Source organism: Homarus americanus, unplaced genomic scaffold (genome assembly GCF_018991925.1).
Source record: "Homarus americanus isolate GMGI-L3 unplaced genomic scaffold, GMGI_Hamer_2.0 scaffold32583, whole genome shotgun sequence".
Classification (NCBI taxonomy): domain Eukaryota; kingdom Metazoa; phylum Arthropoda; class Malacostraca; order Decapoda; family Nephropidae; genus Homarus; species Homarus americanus.
The window spans coordinates 15146783-15170438 of record NW_024713129.1 but is presented as its reverse complement, the minus strand read 5'-3'; positions in this window follow the sequence as shown (position 1 = coordinate 15170438).

Here is a 23656-nt window from a genome sequence, read left to right as displayed (position 1 = left end):
TCATTCACTAACACACACTCTTAAGTGAAGCCGAACCCTACAGTCAATACCACGAATGAACCTTCCGAACGAATCCCTGTATTATGACTCGTAAACAAGTGGCTAATGCCCAAACAACTAAACCAACCCTGAAAAGGGAACAGATTGCCGGCTTTTTTTTTAGCAAGTAACACAACCATAAAACACCAGCGGATATTAGACCCATTAACATAGAGATTAGTGAAGAAATACCCCCCATTATATTAACCCACGGAGGAAATTAAGAGATTACGGGGAACTATTGAGGAAGGGATGGTGGGGGAAAATAATAGGGAAAAAGTCTACGTGTTTGGTTATTCGTTTATTAAATTTAAAGGTGTGGTTATTGGGGTTTTGAAGGTGGTGTGTGTGTGTGTGTGTGTGTGTGTGTAATAATAATAATACAATAATAATAAACGGTTTATTAATAGAGTTGCAGCCGGTGGCTGAAAATATACAGACTTACATGTGATTTAAACATAATAATATACGTTTAATACATTTACAGGGCTGTACAGTACATAAATCAGGAGTTGTTTATTATTTTAACAATAGATGGGATGGTGCTGTTCTTATATCTATCGGTGCGGGCTCTTATGGGCTGAATTTTGTTGTAGTGGCAGACTGCGCCAGGTGGGCGGGGGACTGCCGGTGGCAGGAGGTGGCGATGACGAGGATGGTGCAGTAGCCCACTGCCAAACCCTGCTAGTGCGTGGTGGTGGAGGTCACTGAGGGATGGCATTTCTAGTGTGGAGAGTGTTGATGTAGCCTGAGTAGTCTGCGCCGAGCATGATTCTGCAGGCCCTCTTCTGTACCTTGTCTAGCTGACGTTGTTGGGTAGAGTTGAGAGAAGACGACCAGGCTGGTGATGCATATGATCATTTTGGGAATATAAGTGCATTGTAGATAGTCCTCAGCTCTGAGGACCTGAGTCACCATAGCATGTCGAGTCTGTACGAGGCTGCCTTGATTGTGTTCTTTACATGGGTCTTCCAGTCCAGTTTATGTTCTATGGTAACACCCAGGAGTTTGGCCGACTGCACTAACTGGAGAGGATGGGCACCCACTGCGACTGCTGGGGATTACACTGGAGTGGTGGCAATATTGAAGTGCATGACTACGGTTTTGATGTGATTGATGGTGACCTTATTCTCCATAGTCCATGCCTGTAGCCTATCCAGGGTGCCTTGTAGCGATGAGTAGTCTGGTGCGGTGTTGTTCACTGTAACCCCCACAGTGCAGTCATCCACGTACTTCCACCTGTGAGGAGTGTCTGATAGAGAGTCATTGATCAGGATTAAGAAGCACAGTGGTCCCATCTTGGTCCCCTGGGGAACACCGCAGGTGAGGTGTTGGAATGTGGAGACAGAACCCTGGTACCTCACTGCCTGACGACGCTCACTCACGAAATCAGTGAGCCATGAGACCAGGTTGGTGGGCAGCCCTAGTGCAATGGCCTTGTTGATAACAGTGATGTCTTACGTTTCTCCAAGTTTTGTGCAGAAAATCCTGTGTGTACAGGAGACTCTAATAGCCTTTCTTGTTTGATCGGTTAATTCCTGCGTTTGTTTGTTTCAGTGTTTATTCCCACGCTAGGTCAGAGGTCAACGATGAAGGTCACAGAAGAAAAAGTTCACATAACTAAAATGGACATCTTAATCCAGTCATCATTCGAGGTCAGAGGTCACAGGTGAGAGGTCAAATGTCACAGGTCAAAGGTCACGGGTCAGAGATCACAGTTCAAAGGTCAGAGGTCACAGGTCACCCTAAGTTATCATACTGTAGGAAACACTTCTTTTTTTTAGGAATATGTAGAATTGTCTGGACTTTTTCTTACTTTTTATAGACTTTTTAGGGAAATTTAACTTTTTTAGGGGAATTTTTAAGATGTGATTTTACCCTCCATTAAAACCCGTTAATTTATTGTGTCTTTTGTTTCCCAGATGGCGCCCTGTCTAATACACAGACAGACACACACAAAAATACACACACATATACATACAGAGAGAGAGAGAGTAGCGCGAACGAAGACATATTACTTTTATCAGGAATATAGCCGCCCCTCCATTAACCCCCTTCCTTTACCGCTCCTTCTTCCCTCCACTCTCTTCCCCTTCCCTCCTCCTCTTCCCTCCTCCCAGTAAGTAAAACTCCTATAAAAAATACACTGGAATATGACCCTACTCTCAGCTGGACGTAAGAGCGAGAATTAACGTGGTTTCTTTACTCTCGGGAGCGATCTAAAGGGAAAGCGGGCAGGCAGGTACTCCGGTTCGCCCCATAAGAAAGCGAGTAAAACATAGACGGGACATGATCCTTGCCTCAGCCTTCCTGGATTCTCACAGACTTCGCGAACGCTTTCCTCCCAAGGTGTCAGCACGCTGATGGTTCCCTTTAGGCATTCGCACAAAGTATACATCCAAAATGGCGTTAAAACTCCATCAAGTCTCTCTACTTTAGCTGATTCTGAACTACGGGATAAGTTAAGGGATGAATCTTTACGAATCCGGAGGCTGAATCCGACTTTCAAAGGTTCATGAGTTATCGGCGGCCAAAGTGCAATATGGATGCGTTCATTAATTCCTATTTACAGAAAGTAGTATATAACTTACGAATATTTGAGAAACTAAATCATAAGGTGAATCTCCTGTCTCATTTAGGGTGAATAATTCTACGATATAAAAAAACACTGAAATGGGTCTAGCGTCGAATACACCACAAGACCATTAGGGGAAACAACCTAAAACAAATTTGAAGATGAAAATCACAATATTAAAACTTATTATAAATCACTCAACAAACCAATACACAATACCAACTATATGTACTAAAAAAAATGAATCATATAATATAGAGATTAACATAGGATAAATTAATATAAAATAAATTACTCTAAACATAATATTAGACACCAGGAGTGAGTCAGTCAATATGAACACTTATCGACCTACACGACGCTAAGCTAACGAAGTGCTGATTTTTTTACTCTGATTTAAGGAGAGGAAAAAAACGCGCTGAAAATTAAGATTCTAGCCAGGGGAATCACTATACCAAGGAGTTTTTTTTATACCTAGTAAAGATAATTTGGTTAGGTCTCTCATGCGTGTATTTTTCTTATGTAGGCCTTATTAAATATGCTAATGTATTTAAATTAAGGTGAAATGCTTTATCCATATTCATATATAGAGTGAATGGAGAGGAGGGGCGTATTAGAAGAGTGAAAGTCCTCGAAAAAGAAGATTGTGTTGTTTTGTGTTGACAGAAAAACGCCTCTAAGTTTGTTACTTCTCAAGATTAATCACCCAAACGCTCACCTAACCTAACCTAACCAAAGGCAGGGAGAAGTTTAGGAGGCTGACAGAGAGAAACAGACAAACAGACAGATAAAGACAGGCAGATGGACAGATGTCTTCCCTCCCTTGACCCACCAACCACCATTCACAGTGGCGGCTCGTGAAAAATAAAATGGAGGGACTGCAAGCCTCACACAACAGTAGGTGACCTACCTCAGGTATGAGTTGTAGTTGATGTCCACGAGTTCCCAGGGCATGGTAGTAGTGTTGGTGGTGATGGACCAGTATTAATTGAAAATAAAGTCGGCGTGTCTGCTCTTCGATGTAGCAAAATTGTTTATTACTATTTCATTAAAATCCTTTATTTCTGTTGTCATTTTATTTTCAATGGATATCACTGCTAAAGCAGACAGTCTGTCATTCACTATTTTACTTGAAAATAAAGTCCGCGCGTCTGCGAGTCCCCACCAAACAATAAGCATGGAAAGCAGAATAAAGTATTTGCCTCGTCACAACCACAGAGCCATTCACATTTCTGATAAACACTCATGTTAAACTGGCGTGTATATTCTTTGTTCCTGCTTGTACTGTTCTGTTGAATGGATAAAACTGGTGTAGGTCTTCCTCTTGCTTTGATTTCAGTCTTTTCATTTAATGTCAGCTGGGAAAAGTTGATGTTTTGCAAATACTTCACTCGATTTTCCATCGTCAAAGGGTAATTAAAGAAAGCACGATTTAACCACACCGTCCACACGTTGTACGAGACTGAGCTGCTTCAAGTGCGGCGGCGCCAATTAATAACAGACATGAATCGTACAGCATTGACAGCAACTATGAAAGTAACTTAAATTTTGGTCTGATTTTAATTAAAATTCACTTAGCAACGTATTGAAAATAATTAAATAACATATAAAATGATATATTTGTTGGTAGTGTATTATTGAGCTGTCTCTCTAAAGGAATCATACGCCTGGCAGTGAGTGTCTGGGGGGACTGCAGCCCTATGCACGAGCCGCCACTGACCATTCACACCTACCAATAAACGTCATGGCTTTACCTGTACTAACACCATTATACACCTTTATATTATACACATTAACTACATGTAAAACAATAAATAAATGACAGTGTAGGTAATCTGTCAGTGTAGGTAATCTGTCAGTGTAGGTAATCTGTCAGTGTAGGTAATCTGTCAGTGTAGGTAATCTGTCAGTGTAGGTAATCTGTCAGTGTAGGTAATCTGTCAGTGTAGGTAATCTGTCAGTGTAGGTAATCTGTCAGTGTAGGTAATCTGTCAGTGTAGGTAATCTGTCAGTGTAGGTAATCTGTCAGTGTAGGTAATCTGTCAGTGTAGGTAATCTGTCAGTGTAGGTAATCTGTCAGTGTAGGTAATCTGTCAGTGTAGGTAATCTGTCAGTGTAGGTAATCTGTCAGTGTAGGTAATCTGTCAGTGTAGGTAATCTGTCAGTGTAGGTAATCTGTCAGTGTAGGTAATCTGTCAGTGTAGGTAATCTGTCAGTGTAGGTAATCTGTCAGTGTAGGTAATCTGTCAGTGTAGGTAATCTGTCAGTGTAGGTAATCTGTCAGTGTAGGTAATCTGTCAGTGTAGGTAATCTGTCAGTGTAGGTAATCTGTCAGTGTAGGTAATCTGTCAGTGTAGGTAATCTGTCAGTGTAGGTAATCTGTCAGTGTAGGTAATCTGTCAGTGTAGGTAATCTGTCAGTGTAGGTAATCTGTCAGTGTAGGTAATCTGTCAGTGTAGGTAATCTGTCAGTGTAGGTAGTATCTCTCTCACCTTCCATTATTATTTAAAGTACAGTATATAATAATACATATAATGGTCAGCCTCTGTCTCCACTGCCTGATTGGACTCTGAATTTTGCACGTAGTCAATTTTGTGTTCCGGGTTCTTCTTCTTCGTCTTCTTCTTCTCCTTCTTCTTCTTCTTCTTCTTCTTCTTCGTCTTCTTCTTCGTCTTCTTCTTCTTCTTCTTCTTCTTCTTCTTCTTCTTCTTCTTCGTCTTCTTCTTCTTCTTCTTCGTCTTCTTCTTCTTCTTCTTCTTCTTCTTCTTCTGTCAATTTATTATCAAAATATCATCAATTCAACTTTTTATTTATTTCATTTAAAATATTTAATATCTTAGAGGGAATTAATTACATAGTTTTAAAAATAACTAAATGCGTCTTCAGCTCTATATGTACACCCCTCAATGTACTAGAAATTTCAAATAGTATATTATAAGACTTTTGAAAACATTTAAAATTACTCATGTTTACTTTCACGGATAATATAGTAAATTCGATCTATCAATTATTAGTCTTATAGTTCTGAGGGTTGGCGCCTACCGACCACTGTACTAACCGTATCATCAACTGGTGACCTTAGAACAAGAGATAGTAATTTGATATTATTTTCCTTTGGGTTAATTCAACAAGACGTGTGTGTGTGTGTGTCTGACCTACTCACTCAATAATAATAATAATAATAATAATAATAATAATAATATTAATAATAATAATAATAATAATAATAACAGCACCACCACCAACACCAAACTCTTAATAATAATTCACTTAAAAGACAGTCACAGCTTCACCCCCTCTCACACTGTCTGCAACTCAGGCTCAAGCTCGTCCTGGTAAAAAAAACGCAACACACTGTATCCCCTAATGAGTCACCCTGACAAAACTCGAGACGGGACCACCACTCAACCCAGGAATTATAACTTTCACAAACTTTCTTCCTCCTCCGGAAAAAAAAATATATATAAAAATCTAAAACTCTATTGCTATTTTTTTTAAGTGATATTATTTGTTTTTTTGCTCGTTTCGTATCGTTGTTGAAATGTGGAATCTTTTATTTTATTTGGGGGTATATTTTTGTTCCGGGTTTTATAACATTGTGTATGTATAGTTTTAATTTATCCAATGTTAATTTCTAAGCATATGAGTAAAATAAGAGGTTAGGTTAGGTTAGGTTAGGTTAGGAAGTAGGAACGTTGTGTAAACATTAATGACCTGAGACACACAGGGACTCGGGAGGAGGTGGAGACTACAGCAGGAAGAACTGACGATGGTACTGACGTGTACTGTTTAGTGACGCCGAGGAGCTTGGTGTTGGGGCCCAGTGATGGAGGGATGTGGTCAGGGTATGGTTGATGGTGGTATGGTTGGTGGTGGACCAGAGGTGGGACATGGTCTTGGTATGATTGACGGTGGTATGGTTGATGGTGACATGGTCTTGGTATGGTTGATGGTGGTATGGTTGGTTGGTGGAGTGATCTTGGAGACTATTCACTGTGTTCTGGCTGACGCTGTAATCAGAAGCTGAGTTGTTTACACTGATGATAAAGGTGGATTCATCCCCGCCATCGTCCAGTGTACCTGCTGTCATCTATAGAGGGTGAAGTATCGTTAACTCTAGCCTGCGTCTGTCCTGTGTGTTTGTGTTACAGGAAAATTGCTTTGGTGATTTTCTTTTTTCCTTCCTTCCTCCTTTTTTCCCTGTCTCTGTTCCTTCCGTCTCCCTGTTCCTTTCATCTCTCTCTCTCTCTCTCTCTCTCTCTCTTTCATCTCCTCCCTTCGTCTCCCTCCACATTCTGGCAGCTCCATCCTACTCTCTCTCTCTCTCTCTCTCTCTCTCTCTGGAAGGTATTACAGTCACACACCTTATTTCCTGTCCCGCAAATATTTCCACTTTACGTCTGCCTCCTATCCACCTCCCTCTCTCCTATCCACCTCCCTCTCTCCTATCCACCTCTCTCTCTCCTCTACCTAAGGCTACGCTGAAATTGCTCGCGTACACCCTGGCTGGCGTTCTGCGTGTGTGCGTACATGTGTGTGTGTGTGTATTGTGTAGTCAGCGTTCCGTAAAAAGTCTCTCTCTCTCAAGTTCTCTCTGAGTCCGTTTGAATTTTATGTAGATGAGAATATTACTGTTGCTGGAGGGTTTTTTTTTTAAAGATGCCGCGCCTCTGTTTCTAAACAAAACCAATTAATTTTTTTTTTCAGAAATGACAGAAAATATGAGAGAAGCCGCAGAATGTGTCCCTGGCTGCAGTTGGTTTGCCACAAGCTCTGCCGCACACCGCACATTATTACCGCCGCTAGCCCTCTCCTTTACCTCCAAACTCACTCTAATTATGCTCTAAAATTCCTTAACTTTACTCAACAACCACAGACGTATCTTTAAACTACGCCATTTTATCTATATAACCAGGAAATAAGAAATAACGTACGTGTTTTGGTGGCGCGCGAGGAGGTGGTGCGCTGGAAGGTATAACCCGGAACACTCTGAGACGAAACGAACTGCAGCGGGAAGGAGGCCGAGGCGCCGCTAACAATGTCATTGTTGGCTGGCTGCACAAACTTAACAAGATGTGCTCGCCCCACCCGCCCTGCCTAACTTGCTGCCTATCCACCCCACTCACCTACACACACACCATCCCTCTCACACACCTCTCCTCCCTCTCACACACCTCTCCTCCCTCTCCTACACTGTTTAAAGCATTGTATCCTTGTCGAAATATATAGGTAACCGAGTGTGAGACGAGAGGTTGATGTTAATAGCAATGTGTGGCACTGAGGTCTCTTCCACACGACCCGGACATAACACCAGTTCTTTACCTGGGATAATGTACACTATCTCCGGGTCTTGCTACAGCCTCCTCGTCTAGAGATTCAGTTATATGTATTTTTAACCTCAAGTATACTGAATTATTATAATATATTCTGTATTCATGGATGACAATGTATACTCATGTTAACCTAATACAATTTGTTTTTAATTAACTGATGATGCTATGAGAGAGTTCAACCTGTTTATTATTATTAGTACGGTAGTAGCAGTAGTAGTAGTAATAGTGTTATTATTATTATTATTATTATTATTGTTTGTAACTAGGTCACCAGGTCACACCAGGTCACTAGAGGTCATCAGTAGAGTCGTTCACTTGGGGAAAAAACGACCCATTTTTGTCATCTGTAAAATAAAATATGGCGTCTGGGCTCCAAAGTGAAGGAGATATAGTAAGGGAGCTAATACTCTCTCTCTCTCTCTCTCTCTCTCTCTCTCTCTCAGCTACAGTACGTAACCTTACACTAATTACACAAGGTTATCGTCTTGTCCTCACAGAGTAAAACTTACTGACCCGCGCGTATCTTTCGTTCCCTCAGTGCTGGCCTGTGTAGTCTTGAGTCTTAAAAAAAATCACCTTTTCTCTCCCTTTTTCTTAACCCTTTCTCTTCTCTTTTTAACCTTTATTCTTCCTTTTCTTAACCTTTTAACCTCATTTCTTTGTTTATTTTCCCTTTTGTCGTGTTTATTTGTTTATATTTTCTTTGTACTGTTTAAAATGCTTCTTTTGTGTTCATATCTTTTATTTTTCTTTCAATTTCATTTATTTTCCTCTTGTCTGACCCTCCTATACCGTCAATTATAACCATTACAATATTTACAATTATTCCTCTAAACCTTATTATATAACTAAAAGTCTAAATTACGTTTCTTTGTTTTCATATTAAATAAATTCCTAATATGACGTAATTAATAATGGTCGATCTCTCACAAATATAAATTCAAAACATATATGGTATTAAGTTACATCAAAGTTCGATTCTATTAAATTCCTTCGCCATATCATCAACACTTCATTCTTCCTTTATCCCTAGAGAAAATATATTTCCCCAGAGATATGATTAGAACGTATCCCCTAATCACCCCCAGGTACCTACCCCCCATAGAGAAGATTTATTTCTGAGAAGTAATTATCGTCCCCCTCCCCCACACAACACAACTTTGTGTTTATTTACGTTGGTGACCGAGTTTTCCCGCCAAGAGTTTCCCGCCATCTTCACAACACTCGCTACTCTTTTGTTTTGGTTTTTAGTCTTTCTGTTTTCTCTCTCTAAGGTAACTGATACGTGTGTTTATTTTTTGTGTCATTATTTAGGAACTCTTATGGATTCTTTTCTTACTAAAACACTGAAAGACTATCCTTCCCTTCCCTTCCCTCCCCTCCCCTTCCCTCCCCTTCCCTTCCCTACGAACATCATCATCAGCATATACAAACAACAGTGACCAATCCCTCGACACTCTTGTTTGTCAAATGTTTTTTTTTTACCTCCCGTGTGTTTGTGTGCTAAGTGTGGTGTTTTCTTGAGTGAATTTTTATGATAATGAGAGTACGGTGTATGTATGTATGTATGTATGTGTCATGTGTAGTTGGGGCCAAAAATTCTCAGAGAAAAGGTGTGTGTGTGTGTGTTTGTGTGTGTGTGTGTGTGTGTAAAATTATGATTGCAAACTGAATTCAACATCTTACTTAAGCAACAAATGTATATAAACAATATTGATAATTCTGATTACTTTAAAACACTTTCCTTATACGTATAAAAAAACACTCCCTTCGTTTTTCTGCTTACCCTACCCTCCCCTTACCCCTTTCCCTCCCCCTCACCCCCCCCTTCCTCTCCCCCTCTCCTCCCCTCCCCTCCCATCCGCCACCCCACGAAAACTTTATAAACCCAAAAATACAAATAAAATAACAAGTCTTTTCCTCGCCTTCGATTGGTTACGTTAGTGGAGTGGAAAAATATTTAATAGACGACTTTTAAGTATTTGTAAAAGTGTGAACAAGAACGATTTTTACGATTTGTGGTTATTGGGTCGAGGTGTGTGTGTGTGTGGTTAAGTGTGCTGACACGTTCATTATTGACTCTCTCTCTCTTAGCCAATAATAATAATAATTAGTCTCAGTCACGTAACCCTTCCCAACTCGTTATCAAATTACACCCATTTTCATATATATATATATATATATATATATATATATATATATATATATATATATATATATATATATATATATATATATATATATATATATATATATATATATATATGATGTACCTCGCACAGTGTACAGTATTATACACCATTCACTTGTATTCGACGCTGAAATTATGGAAACAAACACAATTACGACATATTAAATATCCAATTAAGGACGCCAGCATAGGAACATGTTAGCCAATTGAGAACAGGCACAACATTCCGGAGTTCAGTCGTCATATTCCATTATTGTTTGGACTTTGGCGCCATTGGCTGGGAAATTAATTTTTCCCATAGAGGGTGATGTAGTCAGGCCGCCCGGTCCCCACGACATCAAAGCGAGGTGGCCTGTGTCTCGGTCCTCAGTCGAGCGTTAAGATTGGTTGCGACATTATTGTTGTCAACCAATTAGGAGCGGTGATATGCCTTGCCGACCAATCAGAGGAAAGGTGAAGGACTGGTGAGCCATTTATGGAGTGTGTGTGCGAGTTAGTGAACCAGGAGGGAACTAAGGGAATGAACCAGCTCAGTAAAACAACATAAAGATCGGTGAACCAGGAGGGAACTAAGGGAATGAACCACCTCCCCGAGACATACAATAAATCGGTGGTCAGCCAAGGTGTAAAGTCAACGCTTCACCCCTCAACACATTAGTATGGAAAGGTTTTGGAAACATAAAGAAAATAAATGTTTAACGTTATTTATAAATGATCACTTATTAAAGGAACAAGAACTACCTATTCTTTGATTATACCCTAACCCAAACTATCTTAACTTATCCTAACCTGACTAAGGGGGATAAAGCAACTCAGTAAGGCAACTATCCAGGACATATATGTTTAATAATTTCCTTGACATAATGAACGCCTTTAACTCCACTATACGACGAGATGGGTAACAAATATGGTCCCCAAATTACACTGAGACTGTACTATAACTGGATGCCTTCTCTTATCCTATTATTTACGTCATAAAGTTCAAACCTTAACATCCAAAGCTTTGAGAATTCGGGTGGGTTGGGGGGGGGGGTTAAGCTGTGTTGACGGGTCCTCTAATAAGCTGTATGTGTGACGGTCATGTCTCTCACAGATCTTAATTGTAGTTGCCTTGTGATGGACGACGGGAGGGAGGGTAGAGGGGGGAGGGTAGAGGGAGGAATGGATAAAGGGTGAAGGGAAGGGAAGGTGGATGAAGGGTGTGAGTGGTGGGAGAAGGACGAAGGAATGTGGGTTGAGGAGAAGGGAAAAGAGGGGATATGGGTAGGGGACAAGGAAGACAAGTATCTGAAAACACGCTAAAATAGGTTAAGATAGGTTAGGTTAAGATAGGTTAGGTTAAGATAGGTTAGGTTAAGATAGGTTAGGTTAAGCTAGGTTAGGTTAAGATAGGTTAGGTTAAGATAGGTTAGGTTAAGATAGGTTAGGTTAAGATAGGTTAGGTTAAGATAGGTTAGCGTGAGGATGATTAAATTAGTTAAAATAAGCTAGTAGGAAGAATTTGTTGGTGATCTACGTAAAGGTTTTTAAGACCAGTTATACAAGAGTGCAGACAACGCCACAGCAACATGATGAGAGAGACGTAAAGTATAGCCGCCACACAGTGAACCAGTGTAATTACTAATCTTGTTACGCGCTTAAAGACCTTAGTTGTTGAAGCACAGTTAATAACATCATAAACACCAACGACAAAGTGAATACAATATAGTTTTAATCACGTGAGGTTAGTGGAGCAGCCAGCGTCGTCCGCATTGTTCAGGTAAACGATTTATATAATGGCGCGTCAGTGAAACAGTAGCACCATTAAACGATACTGGAATGGTTATACTAGACTATAACACGGATATATTATATTTTAATTGGCATATTATACAAGAGTGTAATAGTTGGGTTAAGTTATTTGTTAGTGTATGTTTCAATCACCATTACGGGCGTTGTATCTAATAGTGTATAGTTGTTTAGGTGATGAGTTTACGGATGACCGAAGTGTATGATATGAAAAACACGGAGGCCTTTATTCCACCTAATGATTAACCACCCTAACGCTAACCTAACATAACCTAACGCTAACCTAACATAACCTAACGCTAACCTAACATAACCTAACCAAACGCTAACCTAACATAACCTAACCTAACCTAACGCTAACCTAACCTAACCTAACCTAACGCTAACCTAACGCTAACCTAACCTAACGCTAACCTAACCTAACCTCACCACCACCATCAAGCCACACCCTTCGCCCCCAACACCCTCAGGCCATCTCATTTCATTAACTGTGTGGAACAAGTGAGTGTTGACCGTAGGCTGGGCGGCCATTCTGAGGCAACTCTGATACACCTCTTGTAGATTAAACTTTTCTGGATACAATATGGCTGGCACTGTACTCGACCGATTCTACATCCCCAACTGTAAAGCTATGTACCCGTTCATAGTTTAGTGAAATGGGGACGCCTTGGGGTATAAAGTTGCCTCCATTAGTTTTTATTATTATTGTATGAAGACGTATGGAGTTTATTATAGATATGAGAATAAAATATAAACACCTTCCTGGCTGGGGGCGAGACACAGCAGTTGTCATTAAATGTGTCCGACCAGAAAAGGAAAAAAAGTATATTAACACATTTTACACAAAATTTTATTCTTTTTACTGTGTCCCGCAAAACTTTGGGTTGTAATGTGGAAGATGATTTAAATAAATTTGGGTTCTCCAGGAGCCCAGTTTACAGTGGTTCACGGGTCACTGTACCACGAGTGAGTTAACGTAGACCTAACATCAGTGAGTCATCATGATCTATCAGCTGTTGTGTATAATAAACTGGAAAAGATCCTTCACCATCACCACAGTATTGATAGTAAACCAGAAGAATTTTATGCCGGATAACAAAAGGTTGTCATCACAGTCACTGCCCAGTTATGTGTATATATCATAATATGTTGAGTACTGTCAAAATTTGTATTTACCTTACCCCCTCTTAATCATCTTCAAGTTTAACAAGACTTTATGAAAAAAACAAACAAACGTGTTTTAATAATATAAACCATAAGAAAAATAGACCTGTCACAGTGAATGACATACACCCATATAGAGAAATGTGATAATTTCCCCTGAGAATATAGCAGTAGCCTCCACAGCCTAGAGGGCGCGTATATCATTGGTATGTAGTGAACCTTCCTGCTCTCTGCTCCCTTGTGAGGACCCAACTGAACAGGGATGATACATTATCGTTTTGGTGAGGATATTTAGCATATTCTATAACCTAACGTAGACATAAATAAGAAATAATTTACTATTCCTTTAAGGCATAACAAAATATACATAATTCACTTTAGAATAACATAGACAAATATATAACGATAAACTACGTCAAATAATATTAATACATACAATAAAATCTATCTTTCGTATAATAAATATTGTTAAAAATCAGCTACACAGACGCTTCCTTTCCTGTGCCTGGTGTCGCCCCTGCACGTCTCCCCCAAGCTCAGCAAAACACTAAACATCATTTTCTTCTGCAGCTGAGTGTCTTATCCTTCCACTTCTACCTCCCCTCTACCTACACTCCACCTTCACTCCACCAGCATGATGATTCCCAACCTATGGTTCACGATTCGATTGCGGGGTAATTAGTGGCTGTAATAACCTTTGGATAAAATTTAATTACATTTTTCAATGCTAATTACTCGTCTACTATGGGTTTCCAAAGTACGATTTTGGTGTTAATGTGTTATTCTGTAAGTACTTAATTAGTTAAACCCCTTAAATTTCAATTGTGAGAAAAAAGTATATTTTGGTCAAAAATTTTGTAAGGTATAAGACTTACATTTTTGGTGATTTTTGGCCAAAAATTTGATTTTGCTGAAAATCACAGTATGGGTACTCTTGAGCTTGCTGCTTATGAATATGTGGTCCACGATTCGATTGCAGAATAATTAGTGGCCAAAATGACCCTTGAAAGATTTTACTGACATTTTTCAATGCTAATTACTCATCAACTATCGGTTTCCAAGGTGTGATTTATGGTTTGTGTTATTCTGAAAGTACTTAATTAGTTAAACCCCTTAAATTTCAATCTGTGAAAAAATTATATTTTGGGTAAAAAATTACCAAGGTGTAAGACTTACCTTTTCGTCAGCTTTGAACCAAAAATTTGATTGTGTTAAAAATCACATTATTGGCACTCCAGAGCATTCTGATTTTGAATATATGGTCCACGATTCGATTGCGGGGTAATTAACACAAAAATCGTACTTTGGAAACCTATAGTAGGCGAGTAATCACCAAGCAAGAGGTTGACCCTCTCCTTGGCTATTATGAAACTAGGTGCAGTCTTGTCCTCCTGAGCAATGAAGTTACGTGACGGCATCCTCTTCCAGAACAGCCCAGTTTCGTCAATGTTGATGAATTACTTGGGCGAGTAGCCACCTTCCCGTATTTTCTCTTGAGGAGTTCTGGGAACGTTAACACAGCTTGGGTGGTGGCACTTGCAGCTTCCCCAATCAGCTTCAAGTTGTATAGATTTGCCAGACACTTGAACCTCTCAAACCAAACCACCCAAAACTGGCCTTTAAAGTCACTCACAAGAGTTTTCTGAACAGGTGTGCTGTCACTCCTGCAGTCTTCCCACAAAGAGGGGAGCAAACACCCAAGCCACTTGACCTCATCATAACAAACGAGGAGGGTATGGTGGCCAAACTGGAACACCTTGCCCCAGTTGGCACCAGTCACCATACAGTGTTGTCATTCAGATTTAACTGTTACCTAGTTCAAGATAAGGCCAGGCCAAGGTGCAAATATTACAAGGGAAATTACAATGGGATGAGGGAAGAGATGAGGGGTATCAACTGGCCTGACTTATTAAGGTACAAGAACGCAGACACTACGCTGAATATCATAACTAGTAAAATGACCCATTTGATCGATAAATATATACCCAAGACCAAACCCAGTGCTTCTAGGAATACGAGGGGATCCCTACACATGAACCATGCGGCGGTCGACAAAATTAAGAAGAAAACCCAGAAATTCAAGACGTGGGTTGGGTCAAACGATGAGCAAGACAGGAGGATGTATGCAAGAGCCAGAAACCAAGCAAAGATAGAGTGTAGGAGGGCTGAAAAGGAGTTCCAAAGGCTGGTTGCACGCGAGGTCAAGTCAAACCCAAAGGCGTTTTACCGCTATGCAAAGTCGAAATTGAAAACGCGAGTAGGAGTATCAGACCTGAGGCTTGAAGATGGTAGTTACGCAGATTCTGACCAGGATAAAGCTGAGGCATTGAACAGCTTCTTTTCCTCAGTGTTCACAAGAGAGGATGCAACTAACCTTCCTGCGTTTGAGGACAGACGGTTCGACACAGCACTGACCCACATTGTGTTCACAGAAGAGGGTATTAGAAATAAACTGTCCAGGCTAAAGGTCCATAAGAGTCCTGGACCTGACATGGTGCATCCTAGAGTGCTAAGAGAGCTGTGCAACGAGCTTGCAGAGCCCCTGAAGATTCTGTTTTGTAAATGCCTGGATGAACAAATGGTCCCCAGTGAATGGAAAGTGGCTTATGTGAGTCCTATCTTCAAGAAGGGCGATAGTCACTCCACGAACAACTATAGACCGGTGAGCCTGACCAGCATAATATGTAAAGTACTTGAGAGTATTATCAGAGATGCCGCGATGGAACATCTACTACGAAACAACCTTGTAAAAGATTGCCAACACGGTTTTATGCCGGGGCGCTCTTGCTTGACACAATTGCTCAAGGTATTGGATATTTGGACCCATATTCTAGAACGGGGTGGTAATATCGACAATATTTACCTAGATTTTGCCAAGGCTTTTGACAGTGTACCCCACGAAAGGCTGAAAATCAAACTAGAAGGGTACGGAATTCGGGGAAATGTCCTAGCGTGGATAGAAGACTTTCTACATGACCGCAAGCAATGTGTGGTGATTAATGGCACGAAATCGTCATCTGTACCTGTAACAAGTGGGGTACCGCAGGGTAGTGTATTGGGCCCGCTGTTGTTTGTTTGTTTCATAAACGATATGCCTGACGTTGTACACTCCTCCATACAAATGTTTGCCGATGATGGCAAGTTATTTCGGGAAATTAAGAACCAAGCGGACTGTGAAGAGCTGCAGAAGGACCTCTGTGGGCTCCAGGAATGGTCGAAGGAATGGCTGCTGAGATTCAATGTCACGAAGTGTAAGAGGATGCACCTGGGGCGTACCAACGGTAAGGAGGCGTATCCATATGTCCCAACGGGATGAAGAAAATGTACTAGTTGAGACTGTGTGTGAGAAGGACCTAGGTGTGTATGTTGACAATGAGCTGAAGTTCTCGGGCCATTGTGAGAAGAAGGTAAATCAGGCAAATAAATTATTGGGTCTTATAAGAAGGTCGTTCAGATATCTAGACGGTCCGTCCCTCGTGACGATCTTCAGGAGTGAAGTGCTTCCCCATCTGGAGTACTGTCACCCCATCTGGTCCCCGAGATATGCTAGGGACTGTCAGTTGGTTGAAAATGTTCAAAGGAGGGCCACCAGACTGGTGCCTGCACTTCGGCACCTCAGCTACCCTGAGAGATTGGAGCGCCTGAACTTGCCTAGCTTATACTACAGACGGGCAAGGGGGGACCTAGTTGAGGTTTATAAGCATCTCAGGGGGCACTACTCGTTGAGTGTCCTTACTTGGAGCTGGCGGACGCTCGCCCCACAAGGGGTCACAGCTCAAGATTGAAGAAGCCGCAAGTCCAGAAAACCGTGAGGGCAAACTTTTTCGGAGTGAGGGTTGTAAACTCTTGGAACAATCTACCAGAGAGTGTTGTGACGGCACCAAGTGTGAGCTCTTTCAAGAGAAGACTTGACCAACACTGGAGCGGGTTCAGGTACATTCAGGAGCCGGTGCATACCCAGTATTTGCCAACAGTGCGTGACAGAGACGTGACCGATCGCCCGGGCGGCTAGCGAGCCGATCTTTTGGTGAAGAATATAAATGAAAAGAGACGTGACCGATCGCCCAAGCGGCTAACAAGCCGATCAGTGGCGAAGAGGATAAAAGTAAAGTAAAAACCTTCTCTTTGATGATGAGGGTGAACAGGGAGGCATCACGTCAAGTCTGGTCTTTTATCCACAGCTGGTAAAGATAGTCCATATCATCCATCATGATTACTGCTAAACTTACTTGCTCTTACCCATGTCACGTTTTCATCTGGTTATTTTGATCTCCTCGGCATGTCTCCATTGCCGTGTCCCTCTGTGCTGCGGTGCATTCCTAATTAGAGAAACGGAATGGATATCACACTGTCTTAAATTAAAGCAACATTGAAATCTTTGTGAAATTTTTTTAAATAGAATTAGCTGTACAGCTAATTTATTTTATTTATTTTTTAATGTAATCATAATGTCGTGCAGAGGTCCTCTGACATTATCCTGGAAAATATATATCCCGAAATGGTGGTGACAAATATTAAGCAAATTTAAGCAATGGTTGATACATACTTATAGTTTACAGTACAAAGAGAATTTACAATACAGTACAGTACCAGTGGAAGTGGAAGAGTGAATATGCATCTGTTACTAAATCCTCCCCACCTTTAATTTACTCCTCTATTATATCTGACTGTGTGTGAGAAATAAGGCACAATATATGAGTACAACAGTTTATTGAACATAAAAAAAGAGGTCTGATTATTATGCCATACACACACACACACCTTATTCCCGTCCAAATATTTTTTTTTTTTAATTTTCCTAAGAAAGTTAACTCTTAAATGGAATACAGTATCTACAAGTTTTTAAGAACTGGAATGTTGAGATTCAAAAAGTAATGAAGTCGCTATCAAGTGGCACAGCACAAACAGACTGATACACAGGCAGTAGCAGTAGTATATTTGGTCACATTATTCTGCCTGTGATAGTCTCATTCATCTTTAGGCAAAGCAGTCTCAAATATTTAAAATTCCTATGGATCAAAAATTACTACACAATTTATTTAATGATTCTAGTTATTGTAAAACTAAAAAAATCACCCGAACATAAAACAATGATATAACTATTGTGTTACAAGTTACTACCCATTCAAAATACTGGTAGTGTGAATCATGTTAAACAGCATATATACAGATCACCTGCAAAAATCATGCACTTGAAAAAATAATACAGTACTGTATGTTCAATATCTTCTACAACAGTGAATGTGTCCATTGTTAGTGTTCAGGACACCTGCAGTGCTCGTCACAAAATAGGACCAGTGACTGGCCAGTCATATTGCACTGTACAATAGAGTACCACACATACAAAAATTCTACTGTATTTACCAACACTTGAACACTGCCACACAAATTTACACCAAACCATATACTGAGAGTGTGGTCCATGACATGCAAGCATATTTGTAGTACAGTACAATCCATTAAGAGAAGATAAATTTTGACATTTTTAAAGAAAACTAAATCTAATGACACACACTTAATGGATTGTAATAATGCTGCAACACATAATTCAATCTTTTTCTTTAATATATAAAACTCTGAAAGGATCTCCACAAAGTAATTTTTTTTGCACTAAAGTATTCTTATACACTTCAGAAGTAGTGAAACTAAAAAATAAATGTCTATCATATCACTTCTTGATGACCATACCATAACTCATATCAACCCACACATACTAGAGTCTTGACCCATACAGCAATAAACATGCATAGATGACATGTCCACACAACTCAAATTCCATTCACTAATTACACTTTCATTGAGCATTAGCAATTAGAGAGAAATCCAACTACAGTGTACAATATTTTCAGAATTCACTGCTGTAATATTACTTGTATTATGAGGAAATTTTTTACCTAATAACCAAAACAGAAGCCAACACTAAAACTCTTTCTTATAATAAATGAATGTACGACTATCTGCAAAAAAGTATGACAGGCGACTAATGTTTGTAATACTGTATTAATGTGTAGTGGAACAAAAGCTGAATCATATACCCAGTATACTGTACTATACTATAATATGCTGTATATATATAATGTTATTGCTCGTCTCTCTAGAAAAACAATTACAGGAGGAACACAATCACAGTCTGGTGAGCAAATTAAACATCTGAATGTCCACAATTACATGATGACTGAAATAATACTTCTTAACATTTCTTAAGGTTAGGGTCAGGTCAAGTATATTTTCATTACTTATTGGACATAAGGTCAAGGCATACCTATACTGTACTGTATATGACTCAATATCATACTTATCTATTGCGAATCATTATTGTATTGCTTCTCCACGAGTTTGATGGGCGATGAAACAAATGCTATGAATTTGAACCTCTCTTGCTGATAGCACTCAAAGTTAACAAACCAAACTTCTCTTCTATGTCAACTTAACGTTACAAAATATCATCACAGCTTCGTGACTTTCTGTGAGATAAGTGGCCAGTTTTCGCAAGGAAGGAATTTGAAGTATTTGGCTTCGTGTGGTATTGTTATTCTTACTATTATTTTATTCCAACTAAAACTACCTGGTATTGGCCATTCTAAATTTCTATCCTTCCACATACACTGAAGAGATGTCTGTGCAGGTTAAGGTAATGAAAAGATGCACTGGCCATTATAAACTCAATAAAAATAAAATCATCTCTTCAACCTAAAATATTTAGTTCCAACTTTGGTAACAATACATTGTTTTATTATGTCAGTGCAATATAAATAATTAAGATTGATTTAAAATAACTATTGTAAAATTACTTCACCATCTGAAAACTGTGTCATTCATCAGGAAATATAAAATAATATAAAAATTCATGAAAGTTTAGATATTATTAGACCCATCCTACAAAAAGGGAGGAATCTGGTAAAAATTATCAGTTACTGTTTTTGTGGCTGTGTGTGCTCATGTCCTGATCAGCTGATGTGACAATCTTTTATTTCACAAAATTAAATTAACTAAAAATCTCTGTTTGGGTATATTACCGACTCATTTGATTTAACCCCTTCACTACGGGGACGCCACTTTCATATACAGGGTATTTAATTTGACTTAACGCCTGACGATTTCATTCAGCAGAGAGAGATGACCCATACATAAGTGGTTAGTACACTATCTCCCATAAACCCTTCGATGTGGGGAGACACTTAATATTTAATTCAGGAGAGAGGAGTCCCCATACACAAATGAAAATTGCTAAAAATTAAATACATGTTCGACAGATTTACTTCATGGCGCTGATGTTACCATTATTTTCTTACTCTTTGGTGTCTACCCTGTATACAGGTATCAATGACACACCAACCATATACAGTACATCCAAAAAGTTTATCTATGACCAGCCACACTTTTTTTTTTTAATTTAATTAGATGGGATTTATATCATTAACTAAACATTCACCTCAGTGTTTAGAATCCTCAGAAAAAATACAAAACAAAAATATTCTCAACTTCTTCTGAAAAATAAAAAAATAAAAACTTCCTTGAAAAATCCTTTGCAAACATTAACTTAATCCATTTTCTTATCCCAGAAACATATCTTTACTGTACTAACATCAATCAGCCATAAAACACAGTACAGTACATACACCATCTAAGGAACCCATCTTCACCAAACTACCAAATCTTCCATACTATTTAGATAATCTTGCTCTACCTTTACACACTCACTCTTTCTCTCTCACACATTCTGGAAATATTTCTTCATTTATTCACTCAATAAGCAGAAAACTCTACGCTACAGCCATTAAAGCATTTCATCTACCATACCTACTCACATTAGTATCCTTATATAGATTTATCAAAATATTCACAATTGACATAGTATGTATATATATAGTACTGTATATATGTACAAGTCTATTTATATAAACAGATAAACCCACACTAAAAAGCTGACTGACAGGCAGGCTTTTTCGGCTCTTGTGGCACTGTGTTATAGTACTACACCAGAGTTTTGCATTAAGCTTATCACATAGACTACTCAGGAGATGTGTAAAAACAAGATTCCTGCCTTGGAGAGGTAAATCACATAGAGCATAATACTGAACCAACCTAAAAAAAAAAAAAAATTCATATATGACGCACAAGCATTGAACATGTAATGAAGGTAAGCTACATTCTCCAACTTACATTTTCCTAAGACTTTAAATTAATAAGCAACTATTTCGCTCCCAACCTTTCAATATCCAATACGACAAAATAACCCAGAAATTTAGAATGGATGAACGATTACTGTGCCTGCTATGTTGTTCTTTTGTTTACTTTTAGACTACTATATGGATTAAATAAAAAATCAAGTCACTACTTTAAATTAATCAATCAAGGGCTTCTTAATATAGTATTGCTATTCTATTTTATATCTCACTTCTCGGGGGACCATTATACACTTATTATTTTGAGTGATACTGAACACAGCCCAATTCTGACCTGTTCAACGACCTGCACATGAAGCGAGGCCTCATTAATTTGGCTGTCTGGATTGCAAGATACACAAATATGGATCCCCAAGCAGTATGTTTGCTAACCTGGGCATGTGAATAGGAGGCTTCATATTACTGGGTGTCTTGTAACATAAAAACCTGCAAGAAAAACTGCCAAATTTGTCTGAACCAAGAATCATACACAAGTCTTCAGGTGGTGAATGCAACACATAATACTGTACCGTGCATATCCCATTAAATTAATTAAAACTGAAGTAGCCAAAATGGTTTACACGTTATAAACGACACAGTATTTACCATAATGAAAACTGCTAATTTTACCTGGAAATAACACTCTGGTTAATTCCTAATTATTTACAGTACACGCTTCATTATTCAGGGGTTATGCTCCTGGGTTACTTATGGATAACCAAACCAATGAACTAAGGGGAGAGGAAAATTAGTTACATTCCTGGAGTATCAGTTAGGGCACAATTTTCATTATCAAAAACCCAAATAAAACAATCAAAAATTAAATAATTAAAAAATTTCAATAATACCATAATATGCACAGCACGAGATCACAGTTTGCTCAATTTTCTGATTAATGTTAACAAAGTGTAAAATGACACTTTTCAGATCAATCAAGGATTCACACAATCAACTGAGTGATGGCTCCTCAGACTTTACCAATACAGTACAGTACCAAGCAGCATCTCCACTCAACTCAGCTGAAATTTTGGACATTATTTTGCATATTTTTGAGTTCCAGTATAGTAATGGATATTTAATGTTAAATAAAAAGCCTGAAGCATAAATATCTCGACTATATTTTTTGTCAGCTTAAGCACTAGAGGACTGTCCATTATAAACACAGCCACCATTGTATGTTAAAGTAATATCTCCGTTAGCCGGAATCCCTCAAACCCGGAACTCTCTGTTACTGTACTTGTAACTGGAATTGAAATTTTCTCGGAAAATCGTTCCCAAAGCCGGAATTTTCCAGAAACTTCTGGCTTTGGGAACGAGTTTCCGAGGGGCACATTAACTGGAAAATTCTGAGAAAATTTTCCCATTACCTAAAAAAATTTCAGGGATGGGGGATTTTTTCCAGGTTCGAGAGATGATGTACATGTAATGTGGAATTTCTGGAACTTCTGTGAATATTTTTCTGTTACCCAGAAAATTCCGGGGATGAGGGATTTTTTTCCGGCTCTGAGAGATGAAATATTGCATCACTCAGGAGCTTCTCATAAAATTTTTCGTTACACGGAAAATTCTGGGGATGAGGGGGTTTTTCAGGCTTTGAGAGTCGCCATGTTATCCAGAAATCTTTCATTCCCAGAAGTGCTCTGCGGCAATTGTTCTGGCACTTTTCATTCTCTGCTCTTGTCTGTGTGAGAGTATGCAGTACCTATTTCTCATCATAGCTAGTTGTTCTTTATGAAATAGTACTGTATGTAGTTATTTATTCATATTAGCACTTATTTATGTATTGATATAAATTTCTATATATACAATAGGCCTCTTATCCAAAAAATTTCATATTTGTGGCATTTTACTTTACTATTTGATAAACCATACATGACTGTGAACCTCCAAAAATATCAAAATAATGGTATTTTATTTCTTAACCTTGGATAATATATGAATAATTATTAGTCTACTGTACTATAACTGCTGGTGCTGCACATATACCCCCATCTGCAAACCAATCATTATACTAAACAATCCAAAAAAACATATCTTATGCTTCACTAATACATTGTGTAAAACTTCATCCCGTTTTGGTCTACTTGCAGCTTCTATGCAAAAAAATGATGACATTTTACATATGACAGTCAATTATATTCAGAGGAGCATTTGTGCATACAGGTAGGTAACTCTCCTCTTGACAAACGACTTTTTGAGGAACAATACCAATGCAGAGAAGCGCAGTAAGCATGTACAATACACTAACCAATAAGGTACTGTATATACTGTGTGCTACCATCTTTCTGACAAATAATTTAATTGAGCACACAACACAAAACAAAGAAGAGGAAAATAGCTGGATGAAACATAATTATGAACTTGTGAGAGTATCATGACAAGGACTTATAATCATCATACT